This window comes from Leucopleurus acutus (genome assembly GCF_964270905.1).
Source record: "Leucopleurus acutus genome assembly, chromosome: 9".
NCBI lineage: Eukaryota > Metazoa > Chordata > Mammalia > Artiodactyla > Delphinidae > Leucopleurus > Leucopleurus acutus.
In genome coordinates, this window is record NC_139144.1 from 5,032,664 (window position 1) to 5,048,893 (window position 16,230).

Below are 16,230 nucleotides of genomic sequence, written 5' to 3' on the forward strand. Positions count from 1 at the left end.
CATGCCATTTGTATAACAAAGTACCACAGACCCGGTGGCTTAAACAATAGAAACTTACAGCTTCACAGCCCTGGAGGCTGGAAGTCTGAGATCAAGGGGTGGGCAGGGCTGATTCCTCCTGAGGCCTCTCTCCTTGGCATGTGGAGGACCGCCTTCTCCTTGGCATGTAGAGGACCGCATGTAGAGGCCTCTCTCCTTGGCATGTAGAGGACCGCCTTCTCCCTGGGTCCTCACAGGCCCTCTGTGCATGTCTGTGTCCTGATCTCCTCTTCCTATAAGGACACCACTCATATTGGATTAGGGCCAACACATATGACCTTATTTTACCTTAATTACCTCTGTAAAGACCTTGTCTCTAAATACAGTCACGTTCTGAGGTATTGGGTTTAGGACTGCAACATCTGAGTTTGAGAGGGGACACAATGCAGCCTGTAACATAGGGTCAGTGACCAGAGTTGACCTCGTAGGCCTGGGTCCGAGGAGGTGTAGGGAATGCAGTGGGGCAAGGATGCATCAGCAAGTATGACTGGAAGAAAGAATTAGTAGAGAAGGCACAGAGTGATGGGTAATACACGGGATGCCTTATAAACGTAATTAAGCCACCCACCCAGATTTTGGTGATTTAGTGTCTATTCCATTCTGAGCTCCACTTCAGGAATTACTGTGCTACTTACTTATGTCAGTGGGTCCTTGTGTCATACGTATGAGGGCCTCACTTTTAAATTTGCCCCTGAGAGCTACCATACATGCCAGCAGCAAGTCAAATTTGAAATTCATTAGTTAAAACACGATTCCATTTTGAGCAACAAAAGAACTTGTTCCCCTCCTGGGAATCCTGATTTCAGGGGAACTGTGAAGACAGAAACAGGGTCTGCAAGCTTGTTTCCGTGTTTTGTAGAACCTAGCAGAATGCATGCGACTCCCCGAGATACAGGAGAACTGAAATGTCACTTTGCTTTCGGTTGGGATGATATCAGTTCTGTGTGTCCACGCTGGTTACCGTAGCCGATCAGGAGGTCTGACTGGCAATTGTATTAAGTCTTAGAAGAAAAAGAGAAAATGAATTATTGATACGTGTTGCTTGCTGGGCTGTCTCGCAAAGCATGGGGACCGTTGGACAGAAGATCAGTGAACGAGGTAGTCACAGGTGAGATGACCCGGGACCACTGAGTCACAAGCCTCTCCCGGGGCCTCAGCAGCCGACTTGTTGCAAAATCTCCCTTCTCGGAGTTTATTAATGAAAAAGAACTTACATGAAATTTGGAATCAAAAGCTCCATCTCAATAGATCTCTACTGCAATTATGAACAAGTGCCAATAAAGAGAAAGACACGATTCTCCATATTTTTCAGTCTAATAGTATTTATATTCTTTTGACTGATGTTACTTAGACCACAACAACACCATTATTATTTTCCTTTGCCGAGGAACATGAACGAAGTTGTGTAAAGTCGACGTTCTTTCCTGTAAGTCAGTGTCATGTGCGCGCTATTGCTAGGACTGAAGTTGTTTTGGCTTCTAGGAAGATTTGACAAATTCTGGGCTTCTTAGTCTCTGCCCTTCTGTTCAATGCCATTTAAATGTTAACTTTTTTTTTTTTAAAGAAAAGAGAGTACCTATGGTTTCCCTAGACCTTTCAGATGTGTCCCTAACTCAGGTAGGGGAAACCTAACGTGAATGACTGCGCTTTTACGTGCTCCGTGCAGTACTTTATTTGTGTGTATGAGACAAGTGCTATAAAAGTTCCCACAGGACATTTGGTCCTGTCCAAAACTTCCATAAAACCTCTGGTCCATAAGATATTCCATCTCTGCCAAAAGGTCCTTGATATTGGCAAGACCATTTTGTCCGGTCCAAAACTTACATAAGATATTTGGTCCATAGCAGAAGGTCTTTGTAGCAACATGGATGGATCTAGAGATGATCATACTAAGTGAGGTAAAGCAGGCGGAGAAAGACAAACGTCATATTATATTGCTTATATGTGGAATCCAAAAAAAGATACAAACGAGAAATAGACTCACAGACATAGAAAACAAATTTATGCTTACCAAAGGGGAAAGCAGGGGGAGAGATAAATTAAGAGTTTGAGATTAACACACACACACCACAATATATAAAATAGATAATCAACAACCACCTACTGTGTAGCACAGGGAACTCTATTCATATCTTGTAAAAACTGTAATGGAGAAGAATCTGAAAAATTATATATACTAATATAATACTGAAACACTTTGCCGTACACCAGAAACTAACACAGCATTGTAAGTCAACTATACGTAATAAAAAAAGAAGAAAGGTCCTTGATATTTGGTCTTGTCCAAAGCCATTTGGCATGGACTCTTTGGATAGGACCGAATTTCAAGGACCTTTGGGTGTGGACCAAATGTCTTATGGAAGTTTTAGACAGGACAAATATCTGCTAACCTAAATGTTTAGTCTTTTATGTTGGGAAGAAGGAAACCAACATTCATCCATTGCTTATATGTTTTATATGTTGGGTGGGGGCAGGGTTTACACAATAGACTGATGAGCTGGTGGTATTTTTTTTTTTAAAGGAGAGAAAACTAAGGCTCAAAACAGTTAAGTAACTTGACTGAAGTCATCAAGCTCGTGATGGGGGAGCCAGGATTTGAGTCCTGGTCTGTTGGACACTTCCTTCCAACTCTGCCTCTTTACCTTCCTGATCCCATGGGGATGGAGGGGCATTTTGTGTATGGCTGGGACCGCACAGAGTCCTTACCCTCTGAAGACGTGAGCTTGTGTTCTGGTTCATCCCTGTGCCCGTGGGCAATACTCAGAACCTCCTTATTAGCTGGCGGGAAAACGTGGAGAGGATGCTGTCTCTCACATTATAAGAAGGAAATGAGAGATATGAGAACCTGCAGAGCTCTGCACAAACAGCAGAACAAAAGCCTGCTGCACTTGTGGCCTGGGGAGTTGTGCATCTCAGGGGCGGTCCTGCCCCAGCATGGCGCTTGGTCACCAGCAAGATGGCCTGTGAATTTCCTCACTATCAGAGAGTGACTCTAGGGCGCTGTGTGTGCCCAGAAGTATTTCCTTCTCAGATCTGATAAGTCCCAACAGAAAGCTCATGCTTACATTTATTTATTAAAAAATACTTTTTTGAATAAATATTTGCAGGCATTGGGCTACATCCTGGATATACAGTGACAAACCGTCAGGTCCCTCCGATCAAGGGGCAGTGACCCTATAGAGAGTGATGTGCCCAGAGGTTGGTCAGGTGGGGTCGCGGTCTGCAGGGTAGGCAGGTGGAGGCCCCTCACCTAGATCTCAGTGCTGTTAACGCTTTGTGTTTAAACGACAGAGGAAGAAGGATCCTGGGGCAGCTTTCTAGGGAAAAGACCAGAGCCTGTTTCCGACAGTGTAGTTGTGAGATTGAGTAAAGGATACGGTTTTCCGCTCAAGTCTGCATCCCCTGTAGCCGTCCTTCATGGCACGGTTCTGATTATGTAGCCGGAAATCCTTCTTGCTGCTTATCTGTTCCAAGGCTGAGATCCTGCCAGCTGGATCTCACTTCTCCTTCTATTTCTGTCGGGCACTGGGGTGCGTCCAGGACAGAGGGTGCCTTTCGAATGGATGCAGAAAAGGATGATGTCAGGCATCTGCCCGTGGCCCTGCGAGCTCTCTGGGAAGCCCTAGGCCTGTGGAAATGCATAGCAATGGAAAACTAAGATGCCGTGTGGCTCTGTGCATTTCCCCTCATGGCAGAAATGATTTTACCTGGGAATATGGAAGACTCACTCATAGGCTGAAAACCCACTGTTTAGAAAACTCATGAAATCCTGGATCTCATACAATAAAACATATCTTCTCAAAAGCACAGCAGGAATGGCAAAAAAAAAAAAGAGAAATTAGTCCATAGAGGTGGATGTATGAAACCAGAGAGGAAAGTCAGTCGTTCAGGAGAGGCCGTCCTAGGGTGTCCACTGATACCCGGGGCCTGGACCCTTGGTACTCGAGGCCAGGCTGGGCCACGTCACAAGTCCAGGGCCCCAGGTAGGGAGAGTCAGATCAGGGTACCTCTCATAAAAGCAGACTCCCCGGAAGAGCCTGTCCTGCAAGAGGTCAGTGTAGACACACCCCCTGGATGGCCTCAGCACTGGGCAGAGCTGGAGGCTTCCCTCTCAGCAGTTGCACATGCCCTGCTGTGCATGTGGAGCCCCTAGTCATGCTTCCCTGAGTGCTCTGGATAATCCATGTGGAATATTTTTATTTAAAGTGGTCCCAGGCTGGCAGGGCCCAGAGTTATCTGACAAAGGCAAACACTCTCCAGCCGCAGAGAATCCCCCCAAATAAGGTTCCAAGGAATGTGATGTCAAAATAACAATTCCACACAGGAGGAGAGAGCGTCAGAAATCAGAGTCAGCCGAGACAGACGCAGTCAGATCAGACCCAGATGTTGGGATACAAACGAGAATATTTTTTTATGCACAGAGAAATAAATGCGGGAATCAAGTGGATGGGTAAACCACATCAGTATATACCAAGTACTTGCCAGCTTTGGAAAGGAATCGCATAGAGCCTGTATAAAGGAATTCTACAGTAATTGGAACTAATTTTCAAGGGGAGGATGTGACAGGATGATAGGTGCAGGTTGTGAGATAAGTTAGTGAATCTGGGGGTAGATTTGAAGAAGTTGCCCAGAATGAAACACAGGTGCACGGATGGAACATAGGAAGGAAATGTTTTGGTATATGGAGGATAGAGAAAGAAGGTCTAACATACATCCAGTTAGAATTTTGAAAGAAGTAGCAGAGAATGTGGAGAAGATGAAGTGATAGTGCTGGAGACTTTCTAGTTGAAAGATCCCTATTTCCTGATGCAGGAATCCCAGTGAATCTAAAAAAAGATATATGTATGTGTGTGTATATATATCACACACACATATATTAAGTATATATAAAATATTTATGTATATATATACATATATGTGTATATATATATATGTATGTATATGTATAAGACCACACCTAGTGAGAGTGCAGAACACCAGAGAGAAAGGAAACATTTTGAGAGGGACCACAGAGTCAAGACTTTATCTGCAAAATAACAGTAACTAGGCTGACCCCTGACATCGCGTCAAGAATAGAAAATTTCCGCCAGGATTTCCCTGGCGGTCCAGTGGTTAAGAGTCCATGCTCCCACTGCAGGGGCCATGGGTTCAATCCCTGGTCAGGGAACTAAGATGCTGCAAACCACCTGGCACAGCCTAGAAGAAACGAATAGAAAACCCAAAGCTGTAGAAGAACATCTTTAAAGAACAAAGAGAAAATAAGCATGAATTCAATTGAGGTACCTGGCAAGACTATCTTTCAGGAATGAACCTGAACAAAAATATTTTTCAACAAAAATAGAGTGCGTACTACCAAAAACCTTTACCAAAAGAAGTTCCAGATGCGATCTAACGGCTGAAATCCAGGAAGCAAAACAGGATCCCAGAAGCAGAGGCGCAGAGTTAAGAAAGAAGGGATCAAACCCCCTCCTTCACTAAATTGCAGATCAGTAGTTCTCACCTGGGGTCCACATTGCCCCTACGAGGGAGCTTTGGCCACATGTGGAGGCGTTTGTGGTTGTCATAACTGGGGTGGGCAGACGTTACTGACATCTGGTGGGCGGAGGCCTGACAGGCTGCTGGAATCCTACAGGGTCCAGAACAGCCCAACAACCAATATCAAGGGTGCTGGGGCTGAGAACCCCGACTGCCTATTACAAAAGCGGGGGCCTCCAGGGTGGTGACAGCTGAGCTGGTGGTGGGGCTGATGTTCCCGTGCCTTGCAGGGGTTGGTGTGTCCTGTACTGAACTTTGAGCTGTGAAATTTATCCTTAAACAGGAGATGCCATTAAATACAACTTTTAAATGTTCTTGGAAAAAGATGATCGCTGGGGAGCTGGTGCAGCTTGAGGCCAAATTCTGAAATAGGTGAACATTTTCAAAGGCTCCTCCTGTCGTCCAGGGCTACAGGTCACAGGTGGCACCAAGCTCCAGTAGGCCATGGCCACCTCTGCCCTTCCTGGAAGAAAATTCAGACCACTTCTAAGTGATATGCCCCCTGCTCCCGAAGCGCCTCAGAAATAAATGCTAACATACACCGTACCAGACAGGTCGGCCCTTCTGTATCATGTCTTTGCTTTTGTCAGAGGTTGACATGCTACACTCGTTTATATCTATCTCCCTGGTCCAACTTTAAAAAGTTTCTTACTTACATTTTACTTTTAAATTTCATGCATTTTTTGAAAAAGTATCTCAATATTTTCGTTTCAGAAGGCTTGAAACAAAATACGCAATTAGTTTCAAGCAAGCCAGGACTCATATTTATTCATTCCTGTTAAGGTGTCAGGAGCCGTAGCTCCGTCCCCGGTCACGCTCTCTCATTGTTGACAGTTATGTTCTGGGGGCACAGGGCCCTTGGCCAGTGGACGGCTGTCACCGTGGCACCTTTCTCCCCTGGGGCCGCAGTACAGGGAGTCCCCAGCTGGCCAGGAGGCTGGCAGGCCCTTCCCACGTGGAACAGGGCCCCCCGAGCACCTTTGCCTCAATCGGCTGGTAGTTCAGCCATGTCACACTTGGCAGAAATGTCAGGGAGTGTGGGGTAGGAAAAGAAAGCATTCTGACAAGGCTGCTGCCTTTCCCTGGGCCTGTGAGGAACAAGGGACGCTGGTGGCCTGAGGGATAAACTGTGCTGGGATGTCAACCCCTCAGCTCAGGTCACCTCCTGCAGCAGAGTCCCCTCTGGCCTCCTGTGCCCTCCAGGGAGTCAGAGAAATAAGGTCATCTTGCTCTAGGGTGACAGGATGCAGCAGCTGACACGATTGAGTGCTCGGCTCTCAGGGGTGCCTCTGAGCTCAGAGACGGATCCCTTTCTTGTGAGTGAGCCCCACAGTCTCTCAAACCCCCGTGGAAAGGGACCTCATTAACTGGAGAAACTGCTGGGCTGGCCTGTTGTAATATCAGGATGCTTTGGAAGAGGCTCAGCTTCAAGGGGAAGTGCAGGGGCCAAAGGCGTGAGCTGAGGATGCCTGTGCCCCGTTCTCCCGCCTGGTCCAGCACTTGCTGGGTGATTGGCAGCTGAGGCAGGCTGATGGGAGCCAGGCTCCGACCTCAGATGTGTCCGGGTGGCCACGTCCTAGTTGGCGATGGTGAGCCTTGTTCCTGGAGCTGGGTCAGCTGTCCTCTGGTTAGCACAGTTTTGTGTGCCTGACGCACAGTGAGGCCACGCACTGGAACGTCGGAGTTTGGAGCAGAGGAAGGTTTATTGCAGGGCCATGCAAAGGAGACTGGTGGCTCATGCCGTAAAAAGCCCCGAGCTCCCCGAAGGGTTTCGGTTTCGGCAAACAGATTTAAAAGCCAGGTGAGGGAGTGGGGCAGGTAATAGCGTATGTGATCAGCTCCTGCACAATTCTCAGATTAGCTGATGGTGAGGGAACAGGGCAGGGTCACGGGGGTTAACGTTATCAGTCCTTAGGCTCCAGGAGGCCTGGGGCCATGGGCTCATGGTCATCAAGTAGTTAACATCTTCCATTTGGTGAGGGTTTTAGCATCTGCAAAACGACTCAGGAAATGTGCATCAGATACTGTTATCTGAGTACTTCAGAGAGGCCCCATGGCAGAGGACATGGGGAGGGGTCTGTCCTGGGGACAGACAGACCCATTGGGTCCTGCTCAGTTACACTCTGGTCACCTTCACTGCTCCCTGCTTAGCGTTTAAACGATATTACTGCCATCTCAAATGAAGAATGATGAAAGGAAGCAGCATGGTTTTGTTTTCTTCGTGTGCGTGTGTGTGTGTGTGTGTGTGTGTGTGTGTCTATATTAGGAAGAGATATGCACATGGGTTTCAATGCATTAAGTGTTTTCCCCGTTTGCTGTAGTCTCCACCACTCCCTATTATGCACCTAGTTCACTGCCTCGTTTTCTTACATGACGAATCCCTGAAAGAATCTGAATTTGTGATCCCTGAGAGAACCAATCCCCACATCACACCTCACACCCATCTTTTAAAAGCCTACTCTTGGAAAACAGTTAGTTTTAGTCATTTATATGTTAAAGGAAAACCATTTCCTTTTCATTGCTTCTTTCTGCTAAGGATAACTTATCCTTAATCTTTTATACTAATTCTAAAAAAAGGGTTTAGTGCTTCCCATGTTTTAAGAGGAGTTTGGCTTTAACAAAACTGCCCCCAGCCCCAGTCTGTAGGTGGTCACGCCCAGTTGGCATCACATCCATTCTATTAAGGTCTTAATTTAGAAATCTGTGAATAGGCAAAGTATCTATTAGAGCTACTCCATCAAAATCTCACCATCACCCATGCTCCCAATTGGGAGGAGAGAGGCCGCACCTGACTGGGCCCAGGGTCCAGGGTAGCACTCCAAGCCTATCTGCCTGTGGCCCTGGGGTTACTCCGAGCCTTGCTGGCCCCTTCTCCTCCTCTCTGCACTGCTCTGTTTGCAGCAGGCCAGGACTGGGCGCCAGGGGCGGGTCCACCATGGGCACACATCTGCCACCACCACAGAAATGGGGGTGCACGTGCTGTCTTAGCTCAGACTGCCAGAGCAAAATGCATGAGACTGGGTGCCTGAAACAACAGAAATTTACTTCTCCTGGTTCTGGAGGCTCGAAGTCCAAGATCAAGGTGTCTGCAGGGTCTGGTTCTGCTGAGGACCCGCCTCCTGGCTTGTACACTGCCACCTACTCATCATGTCCTCACTGGGTGGGGAGAGGGCCCTCCTCCTCTCCTTACAAGGACACTAATCCCACCCGCCAGGGCCTCACCCTCGTGACCTTGGCCTCATCTAACGCTTATGACCTCCCAAAGGCTCCGCCTCCAGAGACCATTGCATTGGGGGTGAGGGCTTCACCATATGAATTAGGGGGAGGCATTCAGTTTGTAACAGGAAGCCAGCAGGTTTTTGCTACATGTGATCAGACTGTGTGATCTGTTAGGTCAGCACCCTTCCAGGACATTCCCCAGGTCTTCAGCCCAGAAGAAGCACCCTGCTTCATGTTCATCTGTTTGCCACCAAGTGAAATGCACCATGTAAACACTGCCTGCATCTTTCCCCTGTAAGTGAGTTCCTGCATGATCCGTATTTATCTGAGGGAACTATTCACAAGAGGATTTGAAAGACATTAAGGGGTCCTGCCTCAAGCTAAACTATAAAAGTCAGTCTTTGGTGCCTGAGAAGAAAGCGGTGCCTTGTCGGGTTGTCAGACTGTTGTTCTGTTCATCTGCTCTGTGTGTGTGTGTGTGTGTGTGTGTGTGTGTGTGTGTGTGTGTGTGTGTGTGTGTGTGTGTGTGTGTGTGGTGGAGTCCTATTCTTCCTGAGACTGGAAGCTGACAGCTCCTGGGGACAGTTCTTAATTAAGTCCCTTTGTGTGCAAATCCGTTCTCTGACAGCCAGTAGAAAGACAAAAAGAACAAACCAAAACCAGAATCTTCTCTGAAGACGTAGGAAGCAGCAGCTTGCGGTAGCTCCGTGGCCATTGGCTTGTGCTGGAGGCTGGAAGGTGGCCGTGGACCAGGTTCATCAGGGGCTGCTATTCCCATGGGAGGGAAGATGGGGGGTGGGGACGGAGGGACTGGAGCCTTCCCTGCTGGCCCTGATGTACAAGGGGAGCTCAGACAGTGGGCGGAGCCAGGGAGGCATGGGCTGCTGGGTGGGCACCTCTGTGTCTGGCCCGGACCCTGCTGCTTCCCAGGGTGGAGACAGAGCCTTGCTCTAGTTTAAGATATTTCGAGGAAACTTGAGTAAGGTTGGGAAAGGACTTAGTTTGAGGTGACTGTTGAAAAGAAAGCTGGGACCTGCATGGCATCTTCCAGGCATCTTGCAGGGAGTCAGGGGAGGGTGGTCAGAGCAGGCAGGGTGGCCCAGCACATACTCATGAAGATGGTACATGAGCAGAGCCCGGTGGCCTGACCAGACCCTGCGTTCCGGCCGCTGCCTTGCCTTGCTGTGTGGGTTTCTTGACAGTTCACCTGACCCCTGGGTGTGTGTTCACCCCATAAAAATGCAGAGTTGAAAAGCATTGCTCCTGCGTTTTCTTCCAGCTCCAAAATATCACAGCTCTGGGTTATCAGAAGCTAATGAGACCTGTGGTTTAAGTAGAAGGGGATTCCCCTTAAGTGCAGCACTCTCACGAGTGTGACCCTGGGCACACTTTTGGGAGGACACTAAGCAGCTGGAAGGACACTTTCGCCATCTGGTGACAAAAGTGTGACAGTGGCTTTGGGAGGATGCTTGTCATTCAGGGCCACGCCAAGGACTGCTTTCAGCGAAGGGCGATTTTCGCTCCTGCCTCTTGTTTCTTCTTTTTCTTTTTTTTCCGTTCTTTGTTTTTATTAGTTTCAGATATCATTTGATTTTATCACATTAAATTTTTGTTAAAATAAAATGAACATTATCCTATTAAAATGTAACGTCAGAAAAATAGAGAGAGGTTATTAAAGAAGTTACTATCCTTTTTGGGGAGAGAAGATATGCTTGAACAGAGGAATTCTTTTTTTTTTTAAGAAGATTATCTGATTGCAAAACTTTACATTGTTGTTTTGGAGGTAAAGAAAAAAATGAAATGATAAAACGATATAGTATCCAAACTCTAAAACACTTACTTTAGATTTTTATTTTGAGAACTATTGAAAAATTACTCCTGGAAAAAAAAGGTTAAAATTTGTATTTCTCTCTGTACACGGCAACTTGTTTCTTAATTGGAAGTTATCAGAATAATTATACAGCAGGGTCATAACGTGTAAACAAAACTCAAATGCACAAACACTGAGATCTTGTTCTTTAGCTTTAGAACAATTCTTCTAGTTCTGCTGATGGTGGGAAACGTTATGCTTTCCAGTTTAGATTTCTAAGTCTCTTTGGGGTAGGTTCTCAGCCCCAGGAGGGAACCGTGGAGCCGGCGAGGCCCCTCCTTGTCTCCGTGGCGCCCCTCTCCACCTGCTCTATCCTCCCCAGCTGACTTATCCACATTCCAGTCTGATCCCTTTCCTCTCCCTCCCACTCCAAGAAACAGCTCTGCCTTTAGAAGCCATAACATGCACACAGCTCAGCTGCCATCTGCCATCGCCTGCTTTTCTGTTAGTTTCTCTTTTTATGTGTCAGCTCCCCAGCCAGACTGGGCACAGAGGTGAGCGACTTGGGTGTGTCTTTGTATCTCTGTGAGGATACAGGATTCTGTTCGGGTCATGAGCCTATGGGATTGGTCAGTGGAGGGTGGAGGGCCTGGTGGTGGGGCTGAGAAGCCTGCTCTTGTATCGTTGCCCCGGAACCACGTGTGCCTAATCCCCAGCCTGCAGGGTGGGTGTGTCCACATCGTATATCTTCCACTTTTGGATTTGAAGTTTGTCCACTGAGTAAGTAAGAGAGTATGAGTCCTCAGCTACTCCTTATAAATGTTAGCGATATACAGGAAACACTGACACACAGAGTAGAATAGTTAGGAAAGATGTAATAGGCAGAGGGTGGTGTGACACCTGCTCCCCATGTGCAGGACTAGATTGCTCCAGAATCTCGAGGTTTTGCTTCCTGATCTCAGGCTGTGCACTTAGGGACCCTGTTTCTAGCCATGCCCTTTATGCACTTGTCAGATCCCTTCTGTAGAGCCTCTGCTTTCGTGTGTATATCACCCTAATCTGTATCTTCTCTTCCATTTGTGGATTAAATGTGTAATCCACATCTTGATCCCTCATAATGGAAAGATTTCTCTTTCTTCCCTTTGCCTCCTGTGTGGGTATCTAATCCTCCGGCAGCTCCTTACCAGGTGGTGAGCAGCCCTTCCTGAAGCAAAGCTGTAGATTTCATTTTTTATGTTTCTCCTCATGTGCTGTGCAAGTTAATTTCAGCTCCTGTGTCTTTCAATGGTTTCTTCCTTGACTCAGTCAATATTTATTGAGCCTGTGCGGCATTTTGCATCAGCTCAGTTGCTGTAATCATCCTGGATGTGACAGAGACATGACACGCCCTGGCCCTTGAGTTGCACTGAATCTAGCTGGCAGCTGACTGCAGGCTGGGAGTCGGGCTCTCAGTGACAGGACACAGTGCTCTTGGCCAACACGCCCGGAGGAATTGAAGGGGTCCTGGGCTTACGGAGATTCAAAGGAAGGGGGGGAGGGTCGAGGAACTGGGAAAGAGGAAGGGAGAGGGAAGCCTGGATTTCAGGGTTTCTCTTTGTTTTCATGTTAATCTTAGTTTGTGTCATTGTAGAATCCAACACTATGGGGGTTAGAAACATAAACAGAACCTCTCTGGTGATGGACAAAATAGAGAAATGGAGAGAAGACTTTATTGTAGGTGGAATGGTTTTAACTGAGAAAGGTCTGGGCTGACACCTCTTAGCTCACAAATTAATCCCATCTATGAAAACATTACAATTCCTTGGGAAGCTATGCTGGGATTTTCATGCCTCTCATTTGTCTGTTCCTGAGGAGGCATCTGCATTCAGCCTGGAATTAGTGGGGTTTCGTGGCACCCACGCCAGCAACCACAGGGCGAAGTTCCAGATAGGAAATGTAATGGTGGTTGCTCGTCAGAGAGCAGGATTCTGGTGACACAAGGCATCTTTGAGTTCTCACCCGGGCCACTGGCCTTTTCTGGCAGCACAGGACAGAAAGATGTGTTGAAGCTGGATTTAAGAAAAGTATGTTGGCCTTTCCAAGTAGGTGGGCATTCTGCTGGGTGTGGAAGGTGCAGCTGTGTAGGCAGGATAGAGCAGGAGGAAGTGTCTGGAAATTAGCTTCTTTTTTTTGTGCATGAATTTTCATAGCAGCTTGATGGGTAACAGCCCCAAACTAGAAACAACCCAAATGTCCATAAACAAGTAAATGGATAAACAAACTGTAGCATGTCTATACAATGGAATATTGTCAAAAAGGAATGACAGGAAACAGCACAGACACATCTCAGAATAACTATGCTGAGTGAAAGAAACCAGACAAGAAAGAGTACATGTATGAGTACAAGAAAGAGTACATGTATGAGTACAAGAAAGAGTACATGTACATTCTGCCTTCCAGAATGCAAAGACATTTGGGACACAGACAAGAGTGAGATTCAAATTCAACCTGCCTTCTGCTGTATTTCAGAGCCTGGTCCTTCTCCTGGTTATGAAATGACACAAGGCAAAGCTCCTTATAGATAGCTATCTAACTGCACCAGAGGCCATAAATGTGAAATATATGAGATAAAATACAGCTGCTAACAAGCAACTAGTATAGACGCTCCTCCCAAACGACCACTTACTTCGTGTGGATCCTTTTATGTACGAGGCCCTGAATGTAAGCAGTTTCCATTAGGAAGGCCTCATTCTACATCTGAGAAGTGTTTCCCACGTAAATTAGATTGCTCGTTCCTACTTAGCTGTTTAGAAACAGGCTCGGTATGTATTTTACAGTCCTTAACTGCCTATGTACATGTGATACAGACATGTATATCATTACTGCGCATTCCGAGGGTCTAACTAATTGTGAAAATACTTTAGCTGCCACCAAGTTAAGATCTTTCTTTCGCCTCTGCTGTGCACTTTGTATTCACGGCTGCTTCGTGAAAAGCATGCTCAGACGTGTCTGTTCTGCATGGTTTTGCTTCAGGTTAGACCCACGTTGCAGCACTGTCGTTCCTAAGCCACAGTCACTGGGGTGACTCTGAAAGCAGAGGGGGCCAGTGAGAGCCCTCAGCAGAGCCCTCAGCATCAGTACCTGGATCCGAGGTTGGTCCAGGCGCTGGCCCTTGGCCAGCCTTCCTAACCCCTCCCCCTCCTCCCCCCCCAGCCATCACCCATGTTCCCACCTTCCTGGAACTAGCACAAGTGGGTCTCATCGGTCTGGGCTCAGGATTGGGATGAATGAATGAAGAGCACAGAGCTTCTCTTTACTCTCACTCCCAATTCTGCAAGACTGTGCTCTTTTCCTCCAGCACAGCGGTTGACTACTCCAGCCCATAGTGGGTACCTTGAGAATGGCTCCTCTTCCCCAAATGCCCGGGTGTTCCTCTAGGTGCTCCATCTAAGTTCTGTACAAAACTTGATTTGTAACCGGAAGATTGCAGAGGATGGCATTTCTGTCATTAGGCGTGTTATACAAGGTGTAGGTGGCTATTGCTAGCAGGCGGGATTGCAGAAACACACCCTAGAAGCTCATGTTCCTGCTCGCAGATCCAGCAATGCACTGGGCATTCTTACCTTCCGTTTGCACAGAAGGACAGAGAACATGGGTCGACAGGAGGCCTTCTGGTGCTTGAGCTGGTATCTGAGGGCTCTTCGGCTGGGGTGACGCTCAGACCTGGTGCCTGGAATCAGAGCAGCATGTGGAATCCAGTCACGGTCTGGGCAGGCTGACGTCCCACCAGTGTCCCAGACACCGGAGCTGGCTGCCCCACCTGCTACCGTGGGGTGTGGGGTGGATCCCAGCCACACGAGTGGGCTGGGACAGACAGAGCAGGGCTGGGAGCTGAGGCCGGGGAGGGACACACACACACTCGTGACCCTCACTGTAAGCCTCAACTGTGATTTCTGAGAAGTAAGCAAATCTCCACATAGCTGAACCAGGATTTCCAAATGTGTAGTGATAGTAAAACCCACAGTTCAATTTCTGATCACGCTGCAGACCTTTCAGAATTTAGCAGTCCCGGCTGCGTGTGTGGCTTGAGCATGGCTCTGTGGTGGGAGAGGGCGATGTTTCAGGCCCAGAGCAGGAAGGAGGGTTTAGTTTGCAGGCCTGTCCAGGAAGCGGCCAGGAGGGGCTCCTCGGGGCCTGTGATGATGCCTTTCTGATTTGAAGTTGCACCTTTGTTGTTCTCCTGAAGCCCTGTCCTGGGGACAGGACAGAAGGGCCCTTCTCTCCTTTCAAATTCCAAACCGAAATGGGGTTTTTTCCTGCTCTCTGCAGAACAAGAAGGGGGTGGGAAGGGCCTTGAACTCGAGCCGGAGCCCTGTCTCTGATGAAAGGTCTGCCCACAGCCTTCCAGAACAGGAAGGGCCGTGCCCCTTTCTTGAGGACAGACCCCAGTCATCCCCAGCCCTCTTTGCTCCTTCCTGACTATCCAGCCCTCCAGATGGGACCGTCCTCACCTCACCCAAGGCAGGGGCTGCCTCCCCACCGTCTGACCCAGAGGGCGAGTGCCCTCCAGACTGTGTGTCCCGCCCTGGAGGGGGCAGTGAGAAGTCTTACAGTGTTCCAGAAGCAGAGGGCGTGGTCAGCTCCTGGACATTCTTCTGATTGGCTGCTGGTGAGGTCATCGGGAGTCGGCATCAGCAACCTCCTGGCTCCAGCTGGTCTGGGGTCTCCGTGCTGGTGAGCAGCTTGCAGCTAACTTCTCCCGCCCGGTGGGGATGTCAGTATCTGCAAAACAGGTCCAAGGACACGGCTCAGAATATTGTCTACAGGGCTTGAGGAGGAACTAAGTTAAAGGTCCTTGACTTTGTTTAATGGCTAAAGTATTATTTTGTCTTGCTTGACTGTTTCCCTTTCTTTCTGCATTTTCTCACTTCTCTGATTAAATTTACTCTTTGGCTAAAGTTTTTCTACAGACAAAAGACAGGCTGAGGACATGGGTGAGGGTCTATTCTGGGAAGGACCCATAGGGTCCTGCTCGGTTACATCCTGTGCAACTCAGGGTCTCTGCTTTTAAAATTCCGAATCCTTTTCTTATCCTGCTTGCTGAGTAAACCCACCCTGGACACAAGGATGCTACAGGCTGAAAAGAGAACTGGTAGGAGACAAGGACAGGAGGAGGGCGTTGGCAGAGAGCTGCTTGTTATGGTAGCGAGAGAACCTGCTTGTGCTAGCACCGCTTCTCAGAAACGTGCCTTTACATTGTTGTAAGATTGATTTTTAACTTCTAAGGCTATAATGCAGACCAGGTCAAGATTTTGTCCCGGGCCACTCTCAAGTTTTCTTCTCAGTGTTTTCTTTCTTTTGTTACTTTCTAAGTGTGAACACACACACACACACACACACACACACACCCCTAAGTCGTGACTCCCAGCCAGACAGTGGTCTAGTGCCTTTAAGTACAAATTGAGCTTTTGCTTCATGCAGTAACCTGGCCACTTGGTGGAGTTTGCAGTTTGGGGTTTTTGCGCGGTATAGACCAAGGGAGCACCCGCGAGTGCTGTTTGCGCAGTGCTGGTCATGCCACTCGTGTTGTACGCAAAAGTCAAGTGGGGCCTCCCTGCCCAGAAAACTGTTTGGCATCCCCCGTCCCA

At 47.9% G+C, this 16,230-nt stretch overlaps 1 protein-coding gene across 1 annotated transcript in view; it reads left to right on the forward strand.

Annotated features, from left to right (window-relative positions):
* The window catches only part of VWC2 (von Willebrand factor C domain containing 2), a gene marked incomplete at its 3' end in the record, with an annotated part of 115,898 nt that overhangs the window by 4,819 nt on the left and 94,849 nt on the right, over nt 1–16,230 (forward strand). The gene's annotated exons all lie outside the window — the stretch shown is intronic.